We start from the raw sequence: 17469 nt of genomic DNA on the forward strand, positions 1-17469 counted from the left end.
TCTTATCAGTACCCTGTCCTTTAGATAAGGGATCGTACAGTACTCTGTTTAGATATTATGAGAACAATCTTATGGAACTTATTGTCCAACAATTGTTTTCTCGATATTAGATTCATTTGACATAGAACTTAATTGAACACATCAATTCAGTCCTGACCGGGCCCGACACATAAGTCAAATCAAATCATCGAGGGGCCCTGATATCGCTTTTACCCTCTTAGGATAAAAGTAACAGATAAACTTTGACTTATATGCATTTACTATTTACTAATCAACCATACACAACAATGCGTTTTATGACATCAATTTACTGATGCGGTTTCACATTATCAATGCACAACCAATTAATAAACAATAAACCATATATCTTGGTTTTAAGACCATATGATATTATCATCTTGCGATCACTTGTGTCTCATTCCATAAAGTGATTCCAGCAAGCGCGAGTTTATTCCAATGTTCAAAACTTAAGCACTCATGAACGTTGTAGCAAACTTTTGCTATGTCTAATACCTTTTAGACAATCTACACACCAATTCATGACAATCTTCATTCATACCTACTTCCAACATATGAACGATTATGGACCATTCGAATAATTCGATTATTCTTAATAACTCAATTATTCAGGAAGTCAAAACATGCAAAGTGAAACAATAGTTAAACAATTAACATAAGATAGTACCTTTACTTGTAAATAATACTCCTTTATTTAATCATCAAATGTCAATTACATTTATCTATTACATGTTTCAAAAACTATCTAATCTAAACTAATATTGTCTTTCAGCCCAATGCTCCTAGCATGCTGCAAATGCTTAACCATGCTCAGTCCCTTCGTAAGCGGATCTGCTGGGTTATCCTCCGAAGATACCCTCTTTACTACGAGGTGTCCTTCTACTCGATGTCTAATAAAATGATATTTTCTGTCGATATGCCGAGATCTACCATGATCCCTCGGTTCCTTGGTCAAGGCAACCGCTCCTTCATTATCACAGAAAATTTCCATAGGCTCCTTTATGGCAAGCACAACTCCAAGATCACCAATGAAGATATTCAACCACATCGCCTCATTTGACGCTTCGCTCGCTGCAATGTACTCTGATTCGCACGTTGAATCAACTACGGTTTCTTGTTTGGAACTCTTCCAAGTTACTGCTCCTCCATTGAGGGTAAAGACCCAGCCCGAATGCGAACGGTAGTTGTCCCTGTCGGTCTGGAAACTTGCGTCACTATACCCTCGCACCTTTAAGTCATCACTCCCTCCGAGGGCTAAGAACCATTCCTTGGTCCTCTGAAGGTACTTAAGTATATTGTTGACCGCAATCCAATGAGCTTTGCCCGGGTTCCCTTGATATCTACTGACCATACTCAAAGCAAAGGCCACATCAGGGCGAGTACAAGTCATAGCGTACATGATTGAGCCAAGTGCAGAAGCGTAGGGTACACGGCTCATCTCAGCTATCTCAGCTTCTGTACTCAGACTTTGAGTCTTACTCAATTTGGCATTACTCTGTATCGGTAGTTCTCCCTTCTTCAAGTTTGCCATACTAAAACATTTTAGTACTTTATCCAATTAAGTATTCTGACTAAGTCCTATTAGTCTCTTACTTTGTTCTCTCACTATCCTTATTCCCAAAATATAGGAAGCCTCTCTGAGGTCCTTCATAGCAAAGCACTTCCCGAGCCAGGACTTAACCTTCTGCAAATTCGGGACGTCGTTTCCTATGAGCAGTATGTCATCAACATACAAAACGAGGAAGCTAACTATACTCCTACTGGCCTTGACATATACACATGATTCATCTTCACTTCGTACAAGTCCAAACTCTTTGACTTTCTCATCGAAGCAAAGATTCCATCTGCAAGACGCTTGCTTAAGTCCATAAAAGGACTTATCAAGCTTGCACACTCTATTGGGATGCTTCGGATCGACGAAACCCTCTGGATGAGCCATGTAAACATCCTCAGCCAACTTCCCATTAAGGAAAACGGTCTTGACATCCATCTGCCATATCTCATAATCATGAAATGTAGCAACGGCTAGCATCACCCTAATAGATTTTATCTTAGCAACTGGTGAGAAGGTCTCATCATAGTCAACTCCGGGAGTTTGAGTAAAGCCCTTTGCCACCAATCGTGCCTTATACGTGTGCACATTCCCATCCACGTTGGTATTTTTCTTGGAGATCCATTTACACCCAACCGTCTTACGTCTGGGCACATTGTCAACCAAATTGCAAACTTGGTTGTCATACATGGACTGAATCTTGCTGTTCATCGCCTCTTTCCATTTTACAGACTTTGGGCCTACCATGGCTTCCTTATAGCTGTTAGGTTCATCAAGATTTATTAGTGTACCATCACTAATATACGTATCCCCTTCGGTAGTAATATGAAAACCATAAAACTGGGGTTGAACTCTAACTCTTTCAGAACGTATAAGAGGTAAGGACTCGTCAATCGGTTCAACCGGAGTTTCCTTCTCGGTTTGAGCGCCAGCGTCAGAGGCTCCTTCATCGCTCGACTCTTGAATCTCTTCAAGATCGAGTTGCCTCCCACTGTCTCTTTGGCTTATGAGTTCTCGCTCTTGGAAAACCCCTCTCCTCGCAACGAAGACAACATTGTCACTCGCCCTATAGAAGAGATATCCAAAGGATTTCTGCGGGTAGCCGATGAAAATACATCGCTCACTACGAGGTTCGAGCTTGTCGAGAGTTTCTTGTCTTACGAAAAATTCACAACCCCAAACCTTGATATATGCCAACGAGGGAGCTTTCCCTGTCCGCATCTCGTGAGGTGTTTTGGCAACCTTCTTTGTAGGGACTCGGTTAAGGATATGGGCGGCAGTCTCTAAGACATACCCCCATAATGAGATAGGTAGTGAAGCACGACTCATCATAGAACGTACCATGTCTAACAAGGTTCGATTACGCCTTTCTGCCACACCATTCAACTGTGGTGTCCTAGGTGGCGTCAATTGCGAAAGTATTCCACATTCCTTAAGATAGTCGTGGAATTCAAGACTTAGGTACTCTCCTCCTCGATCAGATCGAAGCATCTTGATTTTCCTACCCAATTGATTCTCCACTTCATGCTTGAACTCTTTGAACTTTTCAAACGTTTATGACTTATGCTTGATTAAGTAAATATACCCATATCTACTATAATCATCGGTGAAAGTCACGTAGAAGCGGTTCCCATCCTTTGTGGTGGATCTAAAGGGCCCACACACGTCGGTGTGTATGAGATCCAATAAACCCTCACCCCTCTCACAAGTGCCAGTGAAGGGTGACTTGATCATCTTTCCAAGTAGACAAGATTCGCATGTGTCATCTTCCCTAAGGTCGAATGATTCCAACACTCCGTCCTTTTGGAGTTTGGCTATGCGCTTCTTGTTGATGTGTCCAAGACGACAATGCCACAAGGATGCTTTATCCATACTATTGGAAGAATCCATACACAACACATCATTTCCTAGGTTATCTACAACCATAACAGTTTCATAAATTCCATTACAAGGCATTGCTTCAAAATATAAAACACCATTTAGATAAGCATAAATCGAACCATTCCCATTATTAAACGAATATCTAAAGCCTTGTCTAAATAAACCATGAAAAGAAATGATGTTTCTTGCCATATCTGGCGTGTAGCAAAAATTATTTAAATCTAAATTCAATCCATTACTAAGAGCTAAAGAATACACTCCAATCTTGGTAATAGGCGATGATCTTCTGTTCCCCATGATTAGATTTATTCTTCCAAGCTCCACATCCCTATTTCTTCCTAGTCCCTACAAATCAGAACAAATGAGGTAACCACACCCTGTATCAAGAACCCAAGAAATAGCATGAGATGAATCATTAGATTTAATTGTGTATATACCTGCAAAAGCTGGCTTGATCTTTCCATCATTTATGGCTTGCAGATATTCCGGGCAGCTTCTCTTCCAATGCCCTATTTTGTGGCAATGATGGCACTCTGCCTCCTTTGGGTTAGGGTTGGGCTTAGCAGGATCAACCTTCGTCCTACTAGAAGAGGAACCATATTGGGACTTTCCCTTGCGGTGGTTCTTCGAAGAAGCCTTCCTCTTCTTGCCCCTTCCCTGCCCAATAGCCAAAACAGGAGCAGCGGATGGATTAAGAGTTGGTGCAACAGACTTGTCCTTTAGGATGCTCTCAACAGTCCTTAGGAGCCCTTGGAGTTTGCTTAGGGTGACCTCTTCCTTGTTCATGTGGTGGGTCATCCTAAATTGGTTGTAGCATGAGGGCAAGGAGTGAAGAACAATGTCGATAGCCAAATCTTCCCCAAAGTTGACATTCAACTTGCGAAGACGATCGACATACCTTTGCATCATTTGTAAGTGCACGGTTAGAGACTCTCCACTTCCCATTTTAGCAGTGATCATATTCGTTATGATCTCATAGCGCTCGTGACTCGCGCTTTGGTGATATCTCTCCATCAAGTCTAGATGCATCTCATAAGGAAACATGTCCTCATAGGACTTTTGGAATTCAGAGTTCATTGTGGCTATCATGATGCAATGAACTTTCGTTGCATCACGTTCATGTGTCTCAAAGACAACCATTTCTTTGGGAGTAGCAGTTTCTGGATTGATCTTCTCGAGCTTCTCATCGAGAACATACTCCTTGTCCTCGTAACGCGCGATCGTGTGAATGTATCTTTCCCATTCGCTAAAGTTCGATCCATCGAAAGTCACTTTTTGACAAAGGCTCATTAGTGTGAATGAGCTAGCAGTAGCGTTGTTTGCGTTAGACATCTACAAATAGAAAGGAACAAAGTTGATTAGAATTAAGTCCCTAATTAACACCCAAAATGAAAATTTAGGGCTAGGACCCAACAACATTATTTACACATTAGAAAAGGGATGTCGTGATCCAACATGCAAATAATTTGGAGGTAAGTGAATGATGATTCACTAATTCTTCACCATGAAAAACATAAGCTTTAAGTTTTAAATGTATTGAGAATTACTAGATTTCTTTGAGATTCATTGAACCTTTCAATGACATGTTTAAATCTCGATATGCCCCTCTAGTTTGTGACTGGGATACCGAGGATCACAAATCTACATGGTGCCTTCATTGTTACAATCACCTATTCAATGTGCCGGTAAATCACACACCCTCCACCGAACTATGACAAACAATGAATCACCCTTTGCCACCTTTGCTTAGAACCAATTAGTGTGCCGGTTAACCATACACGCTCCACTAACTTCTTAGCAAGGTTGCAAAGTGTAATTTCATGGGATTGCATCAATTCACTTTTCCTAAAGTAACTAAGATTGGGATTTTTTTATGAAACACGTTTAGTTACTTTACATAGATTCATTATACTTATTAATGAGAAGAGGTTTTCCCTATCCTACCCGTTCGGCTAACGACCCTCCACCAGTCAAGCAAGCGGTGGGTGTGAGTGTACACCCATTAAGCGCCATTTTATAGGCAGCAACCTTATACCCACCTTATAGGCTGGCTTCGTGGATGAGGCCTACTAACGGTAAGACTAGCATTTTTAATCATATATATATATATATATATATATATATATATATATATATATATATATATATATATATATATATATATATATATTAAGCTTGTAATAATATATTAGTATAGTGTTGAATTTTAAACTTGTAAAATTCTAGGGTTTGAAATTTAAATTATTCAAATTAAAATTTTAATCACAAAACTTAAATTTCAAAACTTGAGGACAAGTTTTAAATTTTTCAAAACATAAGGATCAAATAGAAAATAATATAAATCAACTAATTAGATTATCTCAATTTGATCTTATTCAATATTACTTGCAAGACAATCCACCAATTCAATTCAAATAATCAATTATTATCATATAAGGAAATTATTACTCAACTAATTGGTAATTATCTTTTGTTTGGTCAAGAATATACTCATATATTTCAGTAAAATTGGATTTTAATGACCCAAAACAGTTAAGGCAAGTATCCTCAAGTAAAACAGTAAGAAATCCCGAAACTACCTCCTTCTGACGCTCGAACTCGTCGAGTTCCACTATGGACTCGCCGAGTTGGAGCTACTCGCCGAATCCACAGTGGAACTCGCCGAGTTCATCAGACCGAATCATAAAAATCGAAATTTTCAAGCAAGAAGCAATCAACCAATGCATCAATTCAATAGAAATCAATTAAAGCTCTGATACCATTGATGGGTTTGAGCCATAAGAACTTTCCTATGTGCACATGCAAATCGTAATTGCTTGGATCTAGGTTTTTCTAATTGAACATGCATTAAATCCAAGAGTGAAAATACTAGATCTAATGTAAACAATTGAATCTAATCATATGAATTTGGATCTAGAACAATACCTTGGATTACTTGCTTGATACTTCTTCTTCTTGGAGCTTAGAGTCACAATTGTCACTCCTTTAATGGCTTACAAACACCAACTAGCAAGAGAATGATCTTGAGAGAGAGAGAGAGAGGGGAGGGTGAGAAATCGGCTCTAGGGTTCCTTGCCTTGCATGAGTGCCGATTTCCCTCACCCAAGGGATCTATTTATACTATGAGCTACTAGGGCTTCACCCTTAACCCTAATTGAATAACTTAGGCGCTAAGCAATCCAAGATCCTCCTAGATACTAGGCTTGGACAATTTTACGGTCCTCTAACCCTAAAATCTGTCCACCCTTTTATCTATAAGGATACATATCCCAAAACACAACTTTCACACATTTGACAGTTTATGCCCCTTTATTCAATTAACCTCTTTAAGTCACCAAATTAATTCTCAATTAATATATGACTTATATTAATAAAATAATATTATTATTCCTTTAATATATTATTATCATAATATATTAACAATAATATCTCTTCTCTCTTAACAAATCATCCTGTCAAGTTGCTATGGTGAAGGCAACCCAAAAGGACCATGCACAACCGGGTCAATTACTTACCAAATATAGTTATAGCCTTAGACACTAATCCAACACTTCAGGCGTTGACGTTAAATGACATTTGTACATCTCATGCGTGCCCGCCTAACTGTAGCTAGCAGTGCAGATGTGGGATTGTCAATCCCGAATAGATCTATTCACAAATTTCATGCTCTCCCTCTAGGAGACTCTGGTTATACAGTGGTAGGATTTATCCCTGTACACCTAAGGGTACAGTAATGAAGTAGCGCCTCACAGTATCGTACAATCTAGTTTACATGTAATGTAGTAGCGTTTTACCATAGTAGAAATCCGAATGTATACCGCGAATAATGATAAATTACAGTTATGAAAATCATGATAAAGCAGTGATATAAGTTGTAACCGGTTTCTGTTCTAGTGCATATGTTTAGTAGAGAAGTTTCTATGCTTGATAAGTTTTTAGAGAAATCCCAAACTATACCGATTATAGTTTGCATGTATAACGTAATGAATAAAGTATCCGTAAAAACTATGCAAATTTTTAGTGGAAACGCCCCTTATTCTCAACATAGTACAAAAGGGAAATAAAGCATGAAGTTCGCATAAGTTTTATGTATATTCCTGAAAACGTTTATGTTTAACTTGTAAGAAAACATTTATGTTTAGCTTATAAGAAAACATTTATATTTAGCTTGTATTCCCCCCTGAAAACCTTTAAAATACGAAAAAATATAGGGGTATGAACTCACTGTTGTTGCGTGGAGTTGTTGACTGAAATGAAGATTCCCGAGTTGTTGTACGAGACCCTTAATGAAATCCTATTATCAAATAAATATTTATATGTATCTAAATTAGCGATTTCGATAAATAACGTGTCATAAGAGTACTTGAATCTATTGAGGAATGTTACCGAGACTTGATTGAATCGAAGAGATGGGTTTTCAGCCAAAAGTACCACCAAAAAGGTGTTTACGGCCGTGAACACGAGTTTACGGCCGAGCTAGCGTTTACGGTTTCTGAAGACTCGGCGAGTTTACGGTCGTAAACTCAAGAACAGAGTTTACGGTCCTTGAAGGTTGAACCGTAAACTCAGAAAATGATGTTTGGATGCTGATTTCGATGCGAGGAGTGATTCCAGACGTTCCAAAGGGCTCCAAACGGTAGTTTTCTACGTTTCTCGAAGTTTAAATGCATTTTTGAGAGTTTACGGTTGATGATTCTTAGACAGAGGATGAGAGAATGCGGCCAGAAACGTCCCAATGAAGTCGGAGACATTGTATTTATAGGGGTAAAGTGGGGTCCATTCGTCCTTGACCGTAAACAAGGTTTATGGTCGTAAGCCAGTTTACGGTCATAATCCCATTCTCATACCAAAATGTTGATTTTTGAGATTTTCGGGTTTCCATGCGATTTTTGGTTCCAACTCGCAAATAATTTAAATAAATATAACTAGATTATTTTTATTAAACCAAAATGTTTGACGGAAAAGATAACAAGTTCGAAATTTTATTAGTGCAAAACGCGAGACGGAAACGGAAAAAGTTTCGGGTTGTTACACTTTTTTACTTTTCTTTTAATCGAAAAATTATTTAGATAAATAAAAAAACAAAATTAAGGGCAAAATCGTCATTGTAAAAATGTTTAAAGTAAATTGGACTAAACTTCCAACAAAATGAAAAATTTGGACCTGTGATGCTAGTCTAAACTTTTTTGGACCAAAGTGGCAAATTTCAACAAACCATAGGGACCATTTGTACAGTTTTGTCTTATTTAAATTATTTGTTTAAATTTAAAAGATAAAAAAATATTTTAATTTTACTAATTCAATATTTTTTTCTTATTTTCTTATAAATTCAAAGTTCTTGACCTTTATATTTAACTTTTTTTTTTTAAAATGAACCCATGTAACACATGGGTCTCACAACTAGTTTAAATATTATGTGTAATTTAATAAAATGGAAAAAACAATAAAATGACAAGTGGAAAAACAATAAATAAAAAAAATCTTAGAAAATTACATGTCTCAAATAAAATAAGAATATAACATTAGACAAAAATGATTTTCGTTTATTTGTAGAGATGCAATAAAGCCCAATAAAGACTATCGTGCTTGAAAATAACGACAAAAAAATTAAATATATTTTTATTTTGTCTTTTTACATATTTTTCTCTTTTTTTAAACGATAATAAATGTAATAAAGATTTATTAATTTTACTAAATACTAGCTGACAGACTCGTATATTGCACGACTTTATTAAAAAACTATAAAGATCTATAAATTTAGGAAATTTGAATATATAAAGAAAGAAAAAATATATTAAATTATTTAAATGTAATATTCAAGTTGTTATTTTGAGCTTTTTGTCATTTCTCTTTTCAATTTAAATAAATAAACAAATAAAATAATTAGATTAAAATTTAGAAACTTAAAAATTAAAAGGAATGTTGAATTAATTATATTGATATGTATTTGTTATTACATTTATTACAATTGTTGCATTTAAATATTATGTGTACTTTAATAAAATGGATTAAACCATAAAATGACAAGTAGAAGAACAATAAATAAAAAAATCAAAGAAAATCTCATGTGTCAAATGCAATGAGAATATAATATTTGGTAAAAATGATTTTCCTTTATTAGTATAGATGCAATAAAGCCCAATAAAGACCTCAGTCCATTCAAAATAAGAAAGGAAAAAAAAAATTAAATATATTTTTATTTTGTCTTTTTACTTATTTTCCTATTATTTTAGTCGATAATAAATGTAATAAAAATTTATTAATTTTGTTAAATACTAGCTGTTAGACCTGTATATTGCATGAGTTTATTAAAAAAAATATAAAGATCTACAAATTTAGGAAATTTAAATTTTTAAAAAAGAAAAAAATATTAAGTTATTAAAATGTAATATTTAATTTTTTATTTTGAACTTTTTATCATTTCTTTTTTTGATTTTAAATAAATAAACAAATAAAATAATTTGATTAAAATTTAGAAACTTAGAAATCAAAAGAAAGTTGCATTAATTAAATTGATATGTATTTATTTTTGCATTTGTTACTATTGTCACATTTAAACATTATGTGTACTTTAACAAAATGGAAAAAACCATAAAATGATAAGTGAAAAAAATAATATTTTTTTAGAAAACTACATATGTCAAATGGTATGAGAATATGACATTTTGCAAAAATGAGTTTCATTTATTTATATACAGATGTAATAAAGCCCAATAAAAACCATTGTCATTTGAAAATAAGAAAAGAAAAAAAATAGAAAAGTTTAATATATTTTTATTTTATCTTTTTACTTATTTTCCTATTACTTTTAGATGATAGTAAACGTAATTAAAATTTATTAATTTTATTAAATACTAGTTGTTAGACCCGTATTACTGCATGAGTTAATTAAAAAATCTACGAATTTAGAAAATTTGAATTTATAAAGAAAAAAAATATTAAATTATTAAAATGTAATATTCAGTTTGTTATTTTGAACTTTTTCTCTTTTCTCTTTTCAATTTGGATAAATAACAAATAAAATAATTGGATTAAAATTTATAAACTTTGAAATTAAAAAGAAAGTTGCGTTAAGTAAATTGACATGTATTTATTATTACATTTATTACAATTGTTACATTTAAATATTATGTGTAATTTAATAAAATGGAAAAAAACATAAAATGACAAATGAAAAAACAATAAATCAAAAAATCTTAAAAAATTACATGCGTCGAATGCAATGAGAATATTCTATTTAGCAAAAATGATTTCCATTTATCAGTATAGATGAAAGTGTTACAATCCTAAATATATAGAAACAAATGATAAAAATCTTTGGATCTCCATCGTGAAAACCAAAACTCAAAAAGTACAGAGTAATTTTCAAACTATATGAATAATTGCTTATGCTCATTTGAACAGTAAAGGTAGGTTATAAGGTAGGCATCCTTATTTCAAATCATGTCTCCTGTCCTTATGTATTTATTATCCATGTCTATTTATTAGGGATGATAAAAAAAATTAAACCACTTCAAAAAAGAATCAAAAACTACATAAACCAACACCGATAAATTGAAACTGAGACGGAAACTAACTGTAAGATTTTTTGTTTTCCAAAAACCAAAAATTTCCAGTTTAATGCAATTTTTAATTTTTCAATAATCGAGCTGCAGCGAATTTAAAACAAAAGATAATAATATATAATATTTATTATTTAGTTAATAATAATATCTACTATAATTATTTAAATTATTGGTTTGGTGATGTTTTAAAATGTCTTTAATTCTTAAAACTATTGTTTGATGGTATTTTAACTTTTAACATAATTTATGGAAATTTGGTGCTTTTAAGATATTAAATGTTAAGTATTTATTTTAGAATGGCGAGTTAGTATTGATGAGTTTTTTATGTCACAAAATAGTTAATTGTATAGCGGAAACATCATAAAATATAATTATGGGCACATGAAACTTAGAGATCTATGACATTTTCTTAATATAGCAACATATTATGAAATTTTGAAAAAAGTAGGTATAATCACAAAAGTACAAGGATTATATAACATACATTTTAGTATAACAATTATACTAACACCGTTGATATTCAAAAGCTCATTTTAAACAAACGCAAAAGTGTAAACACCTCTAATGACTCACACACAAAACCCTAAAACCCTAGAAATTGAAAGGAGAGAGGAGAGGAAAATGAAATTCGGATTTCATCCTTCTTGAAAGGCTAGGAACAAATTGATGATGCCAAGATGTCATATTTATAGATAGGGAATTTTGAGGATAAACCCTTATTTGAATAATAAAATAATCATATTTTATCTATTCAAGACATTTATCCTTATTAGCTAAAGTTTCTTATCGCAAGTCGTGATGCGTTTCCATTATCTCGTTGCTAAAACCGAAGACGTTTAAATTTTATTTATTATTTTCAGATAACTACTTTTACTATTATTTGCTTAGCAGGAAATTTATGATCAAAGGCTCATCATCACTTTTGACAAACGTAGTCGATAATCCTAAGAAAATTACTAAAGCGGATAAGAGGAAAGAAGTAGTAGAAAATAATAAAGAACCAGAATGTCTAAAGGAAAGACTTGAAATTCAAAATTTTCAGCGATGAGACGAATAAACATTATATGAAGCATGGGAGTGCTATAAACGTATGTTGCAGAAATGACCTAAACAAGACCTTAATAGTCATCAAGAGGTACAAACCTTTTATAATGGGTTAGATACTACTACAAGACAACTGGTCGATATTAGAGGACCTATACCTAAGAAATTACCTAGTGAAGGTAAGTAAATAATAGAATAATTAGCACAATCTCTATTAAGAAAAAGAAACATATGATCAATTATGAGGAAATAGAAGCTTTAATTTCAAAAATTGATGACATGGGTAAATTATCGAAAAAATGTCCCAATCGATACATGCAATACAAATAGGTTGTGACAATTCTAATGGTCCACATCTTACGAAAGAATGTGAAGGTTTGTATAGATCGGATACACTCAATTATGAATAACAAAGAACAAACAAACTAAACAAGGATTAAATAGAAAAACTAAAGAACACAAATAATCACAAAGATACTTTCACTAAGAAAGAATGTTCTCACCAAGAGAACGAGGTCACAAAGATGGTCGTAAAGACATACATTAGGCTTTCACCCTAAAGTTGATTATATACAATTACATTAACTGAAATCCCACTAATTCAGGGATGTATACCTATCTAAGTAAAGGTATGATCCTAATCACCAAGATTATGGATCATAAATCTAATCTATATATACGTATACCTACCTAATATACATAAGTTACTTAGATTATGAAGTTCATGCTGACGCTGATAAGATCTGGTGATGGCGTTGGCGCTGGTGCTAGTGCTGGTGCTGGTGGTCAACGTTTGGTGTTTGACTTATCACATCATAAGGTGTGACTTTACAATCTCCCCTATCTAATGATGTTAAAACTAATCTTCAACAACTTCGTCAGCGTTTGCTCCCCTAGAGTAAGATTGAATGTTTAAAATTTTCCTTATTTTGCTCCCCATGAGAAAATTAATGCGTCTGAGAAACACTTTGAAAACCTCTTCTATAGCTCTTCTGAGAAGATGTATGAATCCCCCTAAGATAAACAACAATAGAGTTTTACTCCCCCTTATTATATATATATATATATATATATATATATATATATATATATATATATATATATATATAACCATCTTGTTTCAAGAGTGTTTGCTATTGAATGATCATAACAAAATCCTTTTTTTTACAAGAAGTCAACAAGTAACCTGCAATGAAAGAAAACATCAAATAAAGATAAAGGATAGGATAGAATTTGGTGTATCACACTATTGTGTTGTTTCATAAGTTGATCACTTACACATAATTGTGAAGTCTCACCAGCGTATGGTTTTATACATTGTATCAATAACTTCTTTTATTAGAAGAATAAAGGGCGAGAGTGGAATGATGTATGTAATATATTACGCTACGGAATGTACCCATCGGAAAAGAGTGTCAAGTTTTATCAGTGTATGACAAATATAATTAATCATTAACTTCTTTAATAAAAGATTTGTTGGGAAAGAATGGGTAGGTGCATGTAATATATCATGGACAATGATATACCCATCGACATAGATTTTTCAAATTTTCATCAATATCTGGCTTCATACACTGAATCAAAAATTTTCTAAAGAAGAATGTCAAGTGAGAATGCTTTGGTGCGTGTGATAAGCTACGATACATAGCCTAACCATCGACACAGATGTGTCAAGCTCTCATCAGCGTATGGTATGTTATGCTGAATCATAAAGCTTTTAAAAAGAATTTATGAACAACAAGGGGTTGGTGTGTGTGTGTGTTAGCCTACGATACTTAGACTAACCATCGACACAAAGTTTCAAACTTTTATCAGTGTGTGGTATATCATAGTGAATCGTTATATATTTTTTTTTATCAAGAATAGATTGGGAGAGAATGAAGTGTTTTAATCACACTGAGGTGAAATTAGCGTGAATCATAAACAAAGTAAACATATAAACAAGAAGTGGTTAATCTTTTGTATCATAAAGTTAAGTTTTAGTACAAAATTTAGAATTCTCTATTAATTCATCTAATAAGGTAAAAGATAAAAAAGGTAAAGAGATAACAGTGAAGATATGATCAACAAATGAATTGTTAAAAAGGAATATACAATTTTTTCAGAGGACCTTCACGCAACCTTTTTAAGTAGAATCTTAAATTTGGTGCTAGAAAATCTTTTGATTTAAAAGATCATGAATTAATTTCCTTTCTTCGAGATATCTCCTCTTTAAAACATTCTCTAAAAAAGTGTACCAACAAGAAGAAAAGCATCAATACCAAATATAATTCACAACAAACCTAGAGTGAAGATGTCTTTAATCGTTGAAGTGTTGTAGATAGATTCACAACTTCATGCTCACCAAGAACAAGAGAAGAACAGGAACTAGTTTTTGTAACCAACGAGTTAATAGGCTCTAATTTTTATAACCATCGAGTTGACAAGATCAACACGAGGGCACTCGAGGTTTTATCATATTATGAGTCAGTGGATGCAAGTAAGACTCATTGTATTTATGGTGGCTTCTTGCGTCCATAACAGTGAGTGTAGGAGAAAGAGGGTATTGTCAAAAAGAAGAAGACATGATGCCACTATTCTTCTTAACAACTAGAGCATTTAGAACATTCTGAATGACCCTAACTCTTTCTAATTCTGGAAAGAAGAGGTGCATATTTACCGTAGATAAAGTATTGATAGACCTAAAAAATAAAGAATAAAGAGAAAAGAAAATACATGTAAACATTAGATGCAAAAACTTGAACAAACTATGTAAACTTTTTTTAACGAAATTTTATTTTAAGCAAGTTAGAAGAGGATAAAGTCATTGAAAGCATGTCAAGATCTACAATTAATTTATTCAAGGTATTCTCATCCAATGCCTTAGTAAAAATGTCAGCCAGGTGATCAGTGGATGGGATGTAGAACATCTCAACTTTTCTCTTGTAAACTATGTCCTGGATGAAATGATGACAAATCTCAATGCGTTTGGTCTTGGAGTACTGCATCAGGTTCTATATCATATGAATGTCGCTGGTGTTGTCACATCAGATGGGATTTTTTGAAAAGTTGAAACCATTTTCTAAGAGCTGATTCTGAATCCAGAGAATCTGAGCACACCACCTTACAACAACTACATATTCAACTTTAGTGGTAGAGCAAGCCACTGATGCCAGCTTCTTGTTGGACCAAATCACAAGTTTATATCCCAACATTTGAGCCCCTCGCGAAGTACTTTTTCGATAACCCAAGATTGGGTGTATGCTTCAAGTAACGAAAGATCCTTTTTGCAGCGAGAAGATGAGATTCCTTTAGATAGGCTTGATATCTAGCACATAAAATGGTGGAAAACATAATGTGAGGGAGACTGGTAATAAGGTAGAGTAGTGAACCTATCATTCATCGGTTTAGGGTTGCATTTGTTGGATTAGGTGTCTAAGCTCGTAACTATATTGGTATGTACTTGACCCGATAGTAGCATGTTCCATTTCGAGTTGCCTTCACCAGAACAATTTGACAAGATGGATATGTGAGAAAGAGGTTATTTGTGATTTACTAATATATTATAAGAATAATATATTAATTGAGAAATCATATTATTTAATTAGTATTGATCAAGAATTAATTTGGAATTAATTTAGTGATCAAAAGAGACTGATTAAATATACAGGGACTGATTATGTAAATCAGTGAAACATATTGTTTGGGCTAATAATCCATGATTGGTTTGTGTTGGACTAAGCTTATGTGAAAGTCCATTAAGTGATAATCCAAATAAATTGTTGGATCATAAGCTTAAGTGTAAGAATTAGGGTTATAAAATACTCTTAGTATTCCACACTATAAATGTGTACCCTAAGCTCTAAAATCGGACACTACTTGCATTCCAATAAGGGCTAGCCAATTTAATGTCTCCTAAACCTCTATCATATTCATCTAGTTGTTTATTTGTGTTTTTGACTTGTTTGAGGCATCACACTTGGGGCGCTAAGCTCTTTTAAGGCCAAGTTCTAGAAGCTACATCAAAAGGTAATCTTCTAACCAGTTTTTATGATACATATATCAAAGTTGCATGCTAGTTAGGATTCATGCTTTGGAAAAAGAATATTGCATGTATAATTAGAGAAAACTTAGACCCAAAGCATTAGGGTTGTATGTGCACCATAGGGATGTTATAATGCTCCAAACCCATTAGTGGTATCAGAGCCATGGGTGTTTTCTATTATATAGATGTAATTGTATTGTTTTCAAAGTTGAAAAATTATGATTTCTGTTGTTTGACTGCTGGACGCGTCGAGTCCCATCATAGAACTCGACGAGTTGGATGATCTGACCATGAACTCGACGAGTTGGATCATCAGTTGGCAGATTTTTTGAGTTTTTGGCTTGTTTTGGATTAGGATCATTACCACAAACTGTTTTGGTTCATAAAATTCGTTTTTAATGATATGGTAATGGTTATCCTCATCCAATAACATGATTATTGTCAAATTTTAAGATAATTACTTGATTTTGTGAAAAACTAATTATTTGTAGAATTTGAAATTATTTTGCTATATGACTAGTATTAGATCAAACTGGTAAATGATAAATTATATGATAATTGTATTATTTAAATTTGATCAAAATGTTTCTTAAAAAGTTTCATAACTTGTCCTCAAGTTATGGAATATGAAAAGTCTCATTCATGATACATTAACTTTTTAAGTTATAGAATTCCAAAGGTATTGAAGAGTTTCATAACTTGTCTTGAAGTTATGGAACTTGGAAAGTCTCATTTATGTAACATAAATTCTAAAAATCATAAGAGGTTTTGAAGAGTTTCAAAACTTGCCCTCAAGTTTTGCAATTTGGAAAGTCTCATTTACGAAACTTTAATTCCAAACCCTAGAATTTTAAAAGTTTAAAATTCAACCCTATACTATTATAATATTCAAGTTTAATACTTATGAGTAAATTACATGAATGGTCCCTATGCTTTAGGGTAATTTGCGCGTTTCGTCCCTAACTTATTTTTTTTAACTTGGAAGGTCCCTACTTTTGTTTTTGTTACGCGTTTAGTCCCTATTTTACCTAAAACACTTATTTTGCCCTTGATTTTTTAATTTATTTATATAAACACACCACCAACCTCATCCCCCTCACCTTACCTACCCCACTATTTTTCTTTATTTAAATAATAGTATTTTTACGTAAGATAGGGACCAAGCGCGTAACAAAAACAAACAGTAGGGACTTTCCGAGTTAAAAAAATAAGTTAGGGACCAAACCTGCAAATTACCCCAAACCATAGGGACCATTCATGTATTTTACTCAATACTTATATATATGTATAAGAAAAGTCAGTCTTACCGTTAGTAGGTCTCATTCACGAAGTCGATCTATAAAGAGGTATAAGGAAATTGCTTATAAAATGGCAATTGAATGGGT

The sequence above is a fragment of the Lactuca serriola genome, chromosome 4 (genome assembly GCF_051521515.1).
Source record: "Lactuca serriola cultivar US96UC23 chromosome 4, Lser_US96UC23_V15, whole genome shotgun sequence".
NCBI classification, from domain to species: Eukaryota; Viridiplantae; Streptophyta; class Magnoliopsida; order Asterales; family Asteraceae; genus Lactuca; species Lactuca serriola.